The sequence below is a fragment of the Nomascus leucogenys genome, chromosome 12 (assembly GCF_006542625.1).
Source record: "Nomascus leucogenys isolate Asia chromosome 12, Asia_NLE_v1, whole genome shotgun sequence".
NCBI lineage: Eukaryota > Metazoa > Chordata > Mammalia > Primates > Hylobatidae > Nomascus > Nomascus leucogenys.
The window spans coordinates 76,924,798-76,937,613 of NC_044392.1; the positions used below are offsets into that span (position 1 = coordinate 76,924,798).

General features: G+C 34.7%; 1 long non-coding RNA gene across 1 annotated transcript in view; it reads left to right on the forward strand.

Annotated features, from left to right (window-relative positions):
• The first annotated feature begins 3,839 nt into the window (after positions 1-3,839).
• LOC115837657 overlaps positions 3,840-12,816 on the forward strand; it is a 32,910-nt gene continuing 23,933 nt past the window's right edge. The window contains exons 1-2 of the long non-coding RNA XR_004032716.1: positions 3,840-5,415; positions 5,572-5,710. This is a non-coding gene — a long non-coding RNA (uncharacterized LOC115837657). The remainder of the gene's footprint in view (positions 5,416-5,571; positions 5,711-12,816) is intronic.

Below are 12,816 nucleotides of genomic sequence, written 5' to 3' on the forward strand. Positions count from 1 at the left end.
AATAATAAAACAATATTATACTAACAAAATTACCAGTACTTTGGACTTCAAATTAATATGACATTATTGAATGCTGAAATACTGAAAGCCTGTATTGAAATCCCTGGATTGCATTACTAATATCACAGTACTTCTTAAGATAATGGTATTTTTACTAGGTGGACTTTTCTAAGTGAGGCACTGTAGGTACAGTGGTCCAAATTTACATATCCTCTGAAATATTCTGTAATTTAATTATTGTGACTCTATTGTAAAGTAATAAAATTGCTAAGATTATATAGTTTCCCATCAGAAGAAGCAATTCCTGTTATTTAGTTAGTGTTTTTGCATTAGATTGAAATGTCAGAAGGTCATTGGAAAGTTTGCTAATATTTTTTAAATTGTTTTTATTCTTTGCATTGTTTCTGAGATTAAAAAATCATTTAACATAATGTATTGTGTTTTATTTGGAGAAAATTCTTTGCTACATTACTGTTCATTTGCAACATTTACATTTCACATATATGACAGTAAATTATATATATATATATATATATATGCAAAAGGAATTTTATTTCAAGGAGCCCAGTTTTAATAACTTACTATCATACTATTGGTGGCAAAAAATTAAAAAAATAAATTTTCATTTTACAATATGATTTTTAGGATTTTAAATTTTATTTATATTTCTAATTTCATATACTTTCTGACATTTCTCTATCAGAACACACACAGACATATTCACACATATGTTTACATAGATGTTCTGACTTTTGCTTGAAAATTTTGTTCTACCCAGAATAACCCCATTCATCCTTTCCATCTTTCTAAATCTTATCCATTCTTCAGAACATTGTATAAATCCTGCCTATGCTTCTCTGGCCACGGTAGCATTAAATCTTCTCTCCTTCTTCTGGATACCTTTGGTCTTTAATATTTGTATCATTAATTTATTAAATATGTTCATTCTCTTAATAGTTCTTAGAGTTATGCTGCTTAATATTTTTTATTTAACTTTTATATGCAGTGATTTAACTGTAAACTTTTTGAGGACAGAGTGCTAAGTTCATCTTTATCAATTTGCTCTCTAATTGCCTTCTGTAAAAACTAGTAAATACAAGAGAAACAAGCAATAAAATATACACTGCCCATATCTTACATTTTATATGGGAAAGCGATAAAATTTAAAATAAATATATTTATTATGATAATGTTGAGTAGGGATGTTAATTCTCCCATGTGACATGTATATGGGTATATATGTATGCTTGTATTTGTAAAGAAACTATTATAACTTAATTCTGATTAGCCTCTTACAGCTTTTCAAAATTCATTCTACTGTGTCTTCTCATGACTGATAACTTGGAAAGGTGAGTGACTGCCATTATAGCCCTTGTTTATTTAGGAGGAAACTGGTGTTCAGAGAATTATAATTTGATAATAAAGATTTGATCATTATTAATTGGCTAAGGAGGTGCCATAATTAGAGTCTAGGAGTCTTCTAATCCAGTTTCTCTCAAAATATCTGCACTGAAAGACCAGCTCCCCACCCACCCCCAATATGCTGCTAACCATTATTTTTTAGTAATATAATTGAATTACTAGAAAAATAAAAAAATAAGTTAAACAAAACACAAGTCCAAATATTTTATTACTAAATTAAACCTCATTAAATTACTTTAACAAATAGCTCTAAGAGTTCCTAAATCATTCATCTCAATGTGCTTATTGTTTTGGTTGGATAACAAATAGCACATGGAACAGCTCCAGTCTCTGGATCACACTTTGAGTATTGTTTGTGTCAATCATGACATATCCCTTCTAAAAGAATCATCCTCATCCAGAACATCTGCCATCTAAATTGCTATGTTTACTCACACAGGATCTAACCCTAACGCTAACCCAACCCAAACACTAAATTTACAGCTGAATGGAGTGGGGCCAAAAAATAGATTGGCCAGCAATTTTTGAACTGTGTGGCCAGGCTGCAAAAGATGAGCTGGGTTCATCAGTATTTTTGTCTCTGGGCTTAGATATAATATGCGAAGAAAAAAATTTTCTGTGAAATTCCAAGGTTTGGGACATGGTTAAAATGTGAACGAGCAGAAACTTTGAGTAATCCGTGAAAGCTAGATGGGGCAGGGCAGAAAGAAGAATATGTGCAATGCAGCTGAGTCATATTAATAGTAGATCACTAAAGATTAAAGAACTGCTGGGCCAGTCACAGTGGCTCATGCCTGTAATCCCAGCACTTTGGGAGGCCGAGGCGGGTGGATCACGAGGTCAGGAGTTCGAGACCAGCCTGGCCAACATGGTGAAACCCCATCTCTACTAAAAATACAAAAGTTAACTGGGCGTGCAGGTGCACACCTGTAATCCCAGCTACTCGGGAGGCTGAGGCAGGAGAATCGATTGCACCCAGGAGGTGGAGGTTACAGTGAGCCGAGATCATGCCATTGCACTCCAGCATGGGCAACAGGGCAAGACTCCATCTAAAACAACAACAACAACAACAAAGATTAAAGAACTGTGCTGAAGCTGAAATATATAAAGCTGCTAGAATTCTAGAATTACCCCCAATACCCCTTAGCCCAAGGAATGAAACATCATTTTCTTTGAATGTCCTAAGATACAGATCCCACACTTCTTACAATGTACATCTATATCCTAGCTGGCACAAATATGTCTCTGAATTATTCAAGAAGCTTAGCTTAACCAGGACATAGTCCCAGGCTTTTCTTATTATACCAAACAAGCTTATTTCAGAACCAATAGAAGCCATATTTGAAAGGCAAGTTACTGGCATCCACATCTCTGCAATGAGACTGTAAACCAAACTGTGTTGATCTGGTAGAACTATCTGTTTGCTACTAAAATCCGTCTCCTGCATACCTGCTTTTCTATTTCTTTGTTTTTAACTTAGTCACAAAAAAAGAATAATTACAACATTTTTCATAGTTAATTATAGTCTGATTTTGCTCAAGGAGGAAATATCTTAAAAGTTATACCAAATTATCTCAATAATGGATGAGCTCCCACAATTCATCTGCCCTCTGTATGTTCTCCGATTTGCAGAGCTTTTTAGAGCCAACCCCTACTCTTTAATAGGCCAGACATGTGCTTTCAGTTGTACTAACCCAGACACATATCATATATTAACGGCTTCTGGAATCACCCCAGAAATCAAAGGTGTAGGTATGAGATTGGGTGCACAGTGATTTTCAAAACATGTTTTATTGCTTGATGCTTTTTTTTTAAAAAAAAAAGGAAAATGTTCAGATAGATTTTAAGTCCTTAGCTATATTAAAATAGCATATTTGCTTCACAGTTTAAAAGTTTGTCTTAGTACAAAAATGAAATCATAGCTTCCTTTTTTATTCTTCAGTAAATTCTAAATTTTAAATTACTGCTAAATTAAATGGTTTGTGTCAGATGTTAACAATATGCGGCTTTAGATTAAAACAAGCTCCATGTAATCTTACTGAGCCAGTAGGTCATAGAAATAAGAGAAAATGTGCTTGAATCACAGGAGAGAAGGGATGTTGGATAGATCTGTGAAATCTTTATGTTGTAGTATCAGCTGATTGATAGCAGTGATTCTCAGAAGGGTTCCAATATTATGCCTTTTAAAAGCTGGAGATTAATGCAACCATGGTGAACACAGTGACATTCTGGCAAAGAAAAAAGGGTCAGGGCTGGCAAAATGTGGCAGGTGTCAAAATAAAAGGTTAGGCTCTATGCCTGGGGACCCATCTGTCAGATAAAAGTATGACAAGGCAATTAATGTGTTTATTTATGTTGCTTATGACAAACCATGCATTCCCTAAAAATGATCAATTTAAACATTATCAACTGTTTTCTGGAAATTAAAATTAATATAAAAATAAAATGCTTAAAATAAAAAGCATGGTGTAATATTGAAATGGATTGTTTATATAACCAAATAAAGTTAACTTGGGGAATTATAGTAGTCTTCATTGAAGGATTAGAACTATTAAATATAACATCTTGACAATATAGAGATTATATTAAGGATCCACAAAACTGATGTTTATGTTGCAAGATAATCTTGGTAGCACTTCTCATAAGTTCAGCATGTTTTATATTCATTGAGCTAAATTTGATAATTTCATAATAAAATGAAGCCAAGAAAATTATGAAGAAATAGAATTTAGATATCCAAGCTATGCGTCTTGCATTTTCTTTAAATGTTTTGTTCACAACCTTGTCATTATTAGAGCTTTCATTTTCACTTTGTGACTAATCCTGACTTCTCTTTAATTTATTTATTATTTATTTAGCTTTCTCACTACTTCTGTTTTACCATCTGTTTAAACTAGAATATGTTTAGATTTAATATTCATCGGTGATACATTTTCCTGCAGATAAAATAAACTACTACAAGCTCCTAAAATGTCATGTGTTTTACTGGTCAATAAAATCTAACCCAGAATTTTGAGAGAAACCATTTACTTCAGTCTAAAGTTTTATGCAGAAACTGATCATCCCCACCGTTTCCTTGAATAAAGAAGCTGTCAATTACCATGCATTAATAAGTGAGGCTCACACCTTATAGTAACAACAAAATTAGAAGAGAAATAATATGTATGTCTAGTGCAATGTGATATGCAGAAGAAAAATTTAAATTCTTTAATTGTAAAGGAAAAAAGCCAATATGACGATGTTATTGCCAACGTGCACTTTCTGTCTGCTGAGCGATGAAATTAACAAGTAAAGCCATTGGAATAGTCAATAAAATCATTTGGCTTTGGAAAGAACAGTGGTATTTTGTTCAATAGTTTTGTTTTCTTTAGGTTGAGGCAGCAATTATGCCATCGTCATCACTTTCCATCTTTTAGAAGGATATTGGTTAAATTTTGAGTTAATGATTTTTTTTTTCTCCCCCAGATTCCTTTCTAGCCCCTAACATTACTATAGTCTTAAACTATCCTCTGTTTGCCATACAAAATGGCTTCTCATAGGACAACACCAATGTCAGGGTAGGAGTTGAGGAAGAAAAAGTAAATAAAAATACACAAAATCCAAACTTTGTTATATGTTTCATTCAGTGGCCTTATACATGATTTACAAATTTTGTTTGCAGTTTAATTATAATTAACCACTATTTAAATCAAATTCACTCCTGGCTGTATTTCCTGATTCAGAGTTCCATATTGCTTCTATTGCTGGTTTTAATTTATTTGAACCTCAATCTTCTAAATTGTCTCTATTTCCTATCCATTTTTTTTTCATTTGCCTAGAGGTACTTGAAAATGCATTCAGAAAAAAAAAATTCTTACTCACCATTTTGTACAACTCTTCAAAACTCTAGGATATGCTACATAATCCACATAATAAAAGTAGTAATTTCAACAGAAAATCAAGATGCCACTCGATTTTGCCATGGATTTATAAAAATGACACATCAGACAACAGGTAAGTTTTTTTAAACTTATTGACCACGGTAATAATCCATTATCAACTAGCTATTTCACAGGATATATTCTGTCTTTACATTGGAAGAAAATATACAATGAAACTCATTTTATAAAAAGAAAAACCAACTTAATTTATACTTTTATATTTTCACAGAAGCATATGAGAAAAATTTGCTGGGTATCTACTCACTTCAATTCAAACATTTGAAGAAATTATGAAAATTCCAATGAGTTTTTAAAGTCTGTGCTTGCTCTGGTGTAGTGTAGCCATGCATTGATCTATCATCACACAGGTATGCTTTCGTAAATTTACCCTCAACCAATCAGATAGAAATTCATACCAATTTGCAAAATTGTTTTTCTTATTTTTCAAAGCTTAACACATATAAGGTAATTTGGGAAAAATAGATTTTCTCATTTATCATTCTTTCAATCCATGATAATGTTAAATGGTATTTTTGAGTACCTTTATTATTTAAACAAAGGATAAAAATTCTTGGTGTAAAATCTGTTAAATGAAGAAAGTACCCGAGTACGATTTTATTTATGTTGTGAAAAAAATGCTATCAGTTTGAAAAGTTCAATTGTTTCCAAATTGTTAAAATGAGTCCCTATCAATCATCAAATGATTTTTTGTATCTGCATCAAATAATTTTGGATCTCATGCATTCTCAAGGTATCATCCCTATCTCAGGGCTTCCATATGTGTTTCTTGTATAGTCTATTGTTTTCATTTTATTTTAGTTGATCAACAACTCATATAGCACAAGGTAAGTATTATGTCATCCCCATTTGCAGATGAAAAATCTCTGATACAGAGTGGATAAATAATTTTTAAAATGTAAGCCCATCTGATATTAGTAATAGGGCTTCCTATCCGTCTTCTTACTTGCTCAAACCAGAATGTTGAAGAACCAACAAGTCAAAATGTGAAAGTTGTGCCATAAGGTAAGAAAAAAATAAATAAATATGTGATAAAAAAGAAAAAAGAAAAGAAACAGCAGCAGCAAACAGTCTAAAACAGCAAAGAAATTTGTTGGGGGCCAAACATAAGAATTTTAAGATGAAATGTGGCAATAAAATGAAAATAAGAAATAACACAAAGAAATTGTGAAAGCTTAAGGAAAAAAAAGAGGATAATGGAATGAAAGAAGCATAAAACTTTTCCTTGACCTCTATCATATAACTTGTATAATTCTGAAAAACCATTTCCTGTATTAATTTCCAAAATAGTGTAAAAAGATACCTGTGTTCTGAAATTAAAAATGTGATTGACATTCATAATTTTTATGATTTGTCAGGTGAGTAGTTTATTATGTTAGGAAGGCATCACTGTATGATGATTTAGAGGATGGGCTTTGTAGACAACTGGTAGCTCAAATCCTGGCTCTCCTACTTCCTATTATATCTGTGATCTTGGCAGTCGTGTGTCAGAGCCACCTCCTACTGGTTTATGATAGCTGATTGTGTGCATCTCTTCCCAACATTGTGCTCAGTGACATAACTGGTAGTTTGAAATCAGCCAAGATGAGATTATTTACACCTCTAAAATTGGCACACTAAATCAGACAATCATGGTTTTATTCCCTATGTACCAGCTTACCAGAACACCACTGGACTTTGGGCAAGTTTCCTAACCTTTATGAACCTAAAGGGATTTTTTTTTTTCATCTGAAAAGGAAAATTAAATATGACAGGTTCACATAAGATTCTGAAAACCTTTCATGGGATGGTATATTTTACATGATTCCTGGTACATAGTAAACATCAATAATGGTGGCACTGTAGTATTTTAATTCAGCCTATTGTATATAGAACATAGAACAGTTTCACATTTCTAACATCCTAGAAAGCGTTTCAAATAGTTCGTCCAAATTCCAGGAGAGGAAGACTTGTAAAAATGACTTTATTGACTTTATAGATGAAACGGTTTCTCCTAAATATTATTAGATTTTTGTAAAGAAGATAAAGTTACTAATACTTGAATAGTAAATTCCTTCTGTATGATTAGTTTAGAAAAAAACTCTGTTTCCTACAGTGATATATATATAAGCTTCTCTCTCTCTGTTTCTCTCTCTCTCTCTCTCTCTCTATATATATATATATATATATACACACACACACACACACACACATATAGAAGCTCAAGGACACTTGAAGTTTTAACCCACTCCCCTGACTTAGATCAAATTCATGGCTTCAGTTTTTCAAAAGTTCTTGATAACTTAACATGAGGACTGATGCTAGCTATACGCCCCACTGTTCAGAAAGCTCTCATAGAAAATTCTGAGCCAGAGGCCACTGTGTCTATCATGATGACAGACAGTATGTGTAACTTGAAACTTTAAAGGTAGGCACTGCAGGAAATAAATTTAAGGAAAGATTAAACAGTCTAGAGATAACCCTGCTTAGTTGCCTACTTAAAAACTCTCATCTAGGTAGTCTTCAATATGAATTATTCTTAAGATCCTTTTTTCATTTCTGGCCTTGGAATTTAATTATTTGTAATATTTTAAAATATCATACATATGCATTTTCTGATATAGCTTATAAATTGTAAAGATCGTGTTATTGTTAAAAAGTATTTTAAGGATCCAAGTAATTTTCTAGTAGAGAAAAAAAAACTACTGAAGTTGAATTGAAATGTAAGCCCTTTATTACTTCAAAGACTTTATGGTAGATTGTTTACAAAGATAATTGAAATAATTTCTCCTATCCCTGTATGCACACATCTTTGCAATATGACTTTGCTGTTCCGCTCATCAAGAGCTAAACTTTATTTCTCTCCCCCTTCAATCTGGCTTTGCCAGCTGACTTGCTTTGGCCAGATGACACTAGCAAACCTGATGAAAGCAGAGGTTTGACAAGCACGTGCACATTAGGGCTTGCTGTCCTTGCTGCCCTGAGACTGCCACGTGAAAAAGCTTGAGCTAGCTGCCGGGAGGAGAGACCACATTGGGTGGAGATGAACTATACCAGCTGAGGCTCCCTGGACCAAACACCAGACATATGAGCAAGGTCACTGTAGCCCATTCAGCCCTGTATGACCTGTCTGCTAACTGGAGTACCAATTTATCACCCACAGACTCATGAGCAAAAATAAAATAAAAATTTTGTTTGGAACTGCGGATTGGCAGCCCATGGACCAAATCCAGTCCACTACATGATTTTGTGTATTGTCTAAGGTTGTTTTCACACTACAGTGGCAGAGTTGAATAGTTACAACAGGGACCATGTGGCCTGGAAAGCCTAAAATATGTACTTCTTCCCCTTTACAGAAAATGTTTGTTGATTCCTGTTTTTGTTTGTTTGTTTGTTTGTTTAAGACAAAGTCCAGGCTGGAGTGCAGTGGCGCAATCTCCGCTCACTGTAAGCTCCGCCTCCCGGGTTCACGCCATTCTCCTGTCTCAGCTTCCCGAGTAGCTGGGACTACAGGCGCCCGCCACCACGCCCGGCTAATTTTTCTGTATTTTTAGTAGAGACCAGGTTTCACTGTGTTAGCCAGGATGGTCTCGATCTCCTGACCTCGTGATCCACCCGCCTCGGCCTCCCAAAGTGCTGGGATTACAGGCGTGAGCCACCACACCCGGCCTGCTGATTCCTCTTTTAAGTCACTAAGATTTGAGGTGATTTGTTAAGCAGCAAGAGATAAATGGCACAGAACTATTTTCCAAAAGGGAATATGTCCCATTTTTTATTAAATGAATTAATTTCTATGCTCATAAAAAAATACAAGCCATACCCACCCTCCCCGCCCGCCCCCCGCCCCCCGCCCCCCGCAGGGCCAATAATCCCTTCTATGGCTAAAGGATTACGATTCAGTTTGCACCTCTAAAGTACAGTTATGGAGACTGCTAGTTTTACACCACTATCTGTTTCTTCCCTTTTTCCACAATTGGAACTGGTCATGCACCCACCCAGTCAGGGAATACATTTCTGAGCTTCTATGTCAATTACGTGTGACCATAAGACTAGGTTTTCACTTCTAGAGTATAAATGGAAATCATGCATGGATTTCTTGGGCTTTATCCATGCTCTTCTTCCCCTCTTCACTAACTGGAATCTATAGCAACCTGACTTACAATTCAGAGAATTAGAATGTCCTAGAGAAAGGAGGAGCACCAATGAGAGGAACCTTGATCACTTAAAAACTATGTAGAGCAAGGACTCTCCCCAACTTAAAACACTATAATGTTGAATCTTCCTTAAGCCACTGAATTATCAATGGATGTCATTTTCATAGCAGGCTACTCTTATCCTAACTAAAGTAATGGTTTTATACAATATACTTTGGCATCAGAATGATTTAGTTGGTAAAACTTTGTATCTTGGGTTAAAAACTCTAGGATACTTTGAAAAACTTTGCCCCAATTTTCTGAGTTGGCCAGAGGCTTGTTACTTACAGTAACTGTGATTTTATTTTCCTAGATAAAAATATACAACTCTAGGTAGGCGAAACAGGAATTTCGAACACTGACCTTTCTAATTCCTAATTCTCCCAAGTAAGAGGGCTACAATAACCGGTGATTGCCCTAGGCATGTGTCATTTTAGTCCCAAGAAATGCTTGTATACCAACATAGTGCCTTAGGGTAATGTAATGGGAAAATAATCAAGGTGAGTTTTTGGCATTTGGACAGCCACAGATAGCTTTCCCATGAAAGGGCAAATATACACCATTTTGAGACAATTAGAAGAAAATTGGGGAAGACTATTTTAGTTACATTCTGTATATACGTTCAATGATGGCAGCCAGTAAGTCTTAAACTTCAGTGTGTATGAAGGGAACTTGTTAATCATGCAAATTTGAGGACTCTCCCACGTGCCCCAGAGATCATACTTCAGTGGAACTAGAGTGGACCCTATAATCTCAAGGTTAAATATTACTTTAAGTGATTCTTTTTTTTTTTTTTTCTTTGAGACGGAGTGTCTGTCACCCAGGCTGGAGTGCAGTGGCGCCATCTCAGTTCACTGCAACCTCTGCCTCCCGGGTTCAAGCGATTCTCCTGCCTCAGCCTCCTGAGTAGCTGGGACTACAGGTGCGTGCCACCACGCCAGGCTAATTTTTTGTTTTCAGTAGAGGCATGGTTTCACTGTGTTAGCCAGGATGGTCTTGATCTCCTGACCTCGTGATCTGCCCGCCTCAGCCTCCCAAAGTGTTGGGATTACAGGCGAGAGCCACCGTGCCTGGCCTAAGTGATTCTTAGATAGTGACCCTTCTTTGAGAAACCACAGCCACAGCAGAAATTGAATTCAGATATTAAGATTCAGTTCAAGGAAATGCAGAAATTGAGATGTGGCAGCAAAATCCTGGTGCAAAAGACTTAACAGAGTTTCCAAATGAAAAGCTTCTAGATTTTAAAATGTTATTTTAGGAATGATTCTATTGAAAAATAAAGAAGTTCAAAACAAAATTGTGAAAATGAAACTGGCCTGTTTTGCCTGTGAACTCGCTACTCAGCCTTCAGTATCCAATTTAAAAGTGACTTCCTCTGGAAGTTGTGTTAGGTGTCACTGTTACGTGCTCTCATCATACTCCATAATTTCTGGTTCAGAGCAAATAGCACGTTGAGCTTAGTTATCTAATTGCCTGCCTTCCCTGTTGAACTAAATACTCTGTAAGGAAAGAAATTGTGTCTTTCTTGCTCACCAAAATATCCCCAGAGCTTATTAGGATGCCAGGAATACAAGAGGTGTTCAACAAATATTTGTTGAAGGAATGAATCTCTGAATGGGAAATAGCTAGCTGATTTTACCAGCATAGGAAATGAACATGAACAATAATGAGACAAAGTGGAAACTGCCTAAAGGATGTGCTTATATCAAGCAGATGACTTAAGCAATATAGACCCAGAGGTGTATTCAGAAGATAATATTGGGCCATGTCCCCTTGTGGGCATTTTACTTTGAAGGAAAGAAAAGTGGTAGATTTTAGTGCAGGGACAAGGATTGGAAGGTAAAATCCTTATTCAGACCAGTCTTCCTGCAGGGACTATACATAGCTTTGGGAAAGGGACTTTGAAACACTTTGATTTTCTTTTCAGTAATATAATTATGGTACTCATTCTTTTATGATATTAAATATTCTTTTGGATAACACTGAGGAAGGGGTGCTTGTGAGAAACAGCACTGGTATTTAGATTTCCCAGCTATGAAGGAAATACTCTTCACAGGTATTAGAGTACAACTGACTCGAAAGAAAATTCATCTCTCCATGGTTATATTTCTACAAGAAGTTGTTTAAATTTAAGTAAAATATTAATATATGTTATTTGTCTAACAGTGAAAGAGAAAAAAATCAAGAACAATAAAACATTAGAGAAGAAAATAGAAAAATCCTGTGAAAAAGGTCCAAATGCAGGCTGCAAAGAGGGGAAGCCAGTCCTAGCAAGCAGCTAACCAGCTAAATGACCTGAAAAAAGTCTGTCAGCCTTTATCTACCTGGATCTCATTAGTAAAATTAGGAGGAAGGATGAAATAATTTATAAGGTTGCTATTAGCTTTAAAATTTTTATGAGTTCAGAGCCTTTAAAAACATGGTGTCTTCAGCAGAAAACACCATTGTGAATTTTTTTTCAATATTCCTTTTAACTATAATGGAAACAAATTAAAAATAATAGGTCTAATGTTCATAAATCCATTAAATATTTACTGGTCACTCTCTTGATGACTATTTTGATTTAATACATGGTATATATAAATCATCAATATTTTCAAGTTCAAAAATGCACAGGGAGGAATTTTATGACTTCTGTGATGGCTTTGAACTAAAGTGTAATTTACTTCCTTGTTTGCGTAAGTGTTTATATACTGATCATTTGTCAGTAAGCCTGAGAATCTAAGCACAATATTATATATGCATGCTAAGTGCTTAGTTTACCATTATGATTTTCCCCTTGAATTGTAAATTGTGTAATGCAGATAATTAAACTTTTCTAGCGTTCCCGTTTATTTTTAAAATGTTAGTGTCCAGGTAACAACCAGAAAAAAAAAAAAACAAAACTCTAAGCCACGTGGTATGCTAATACTGAAAATAAAATGAGGGTTATTTCCCTTGAGGGAAAAGTAATTAAAGATAAAGGGGAGAGATGCCTAGAATAATGACATTCACTATATATAACTAATAAGATAATACTGTTTTAAAATTCTGTAAATTTTTCTTATTTTACTTAATTCTATGTCCTCGCTGGTATTTTTGCTTTTTTCATAAAAATTATCATTTATTTTTCTTAACTGCATATTGCCATCTTCATTTTTTAATTTTCTCACATATTCATAGAATTGTTCTCTGTAATAGATGCTGTACAGTAATTATTTGTTGATCGATTAACCTTTTCAATGCTGCTTCCAACACCTACTTCTCATCCTCCATGTAACAGATACTGTCAGTTACCTACCCTT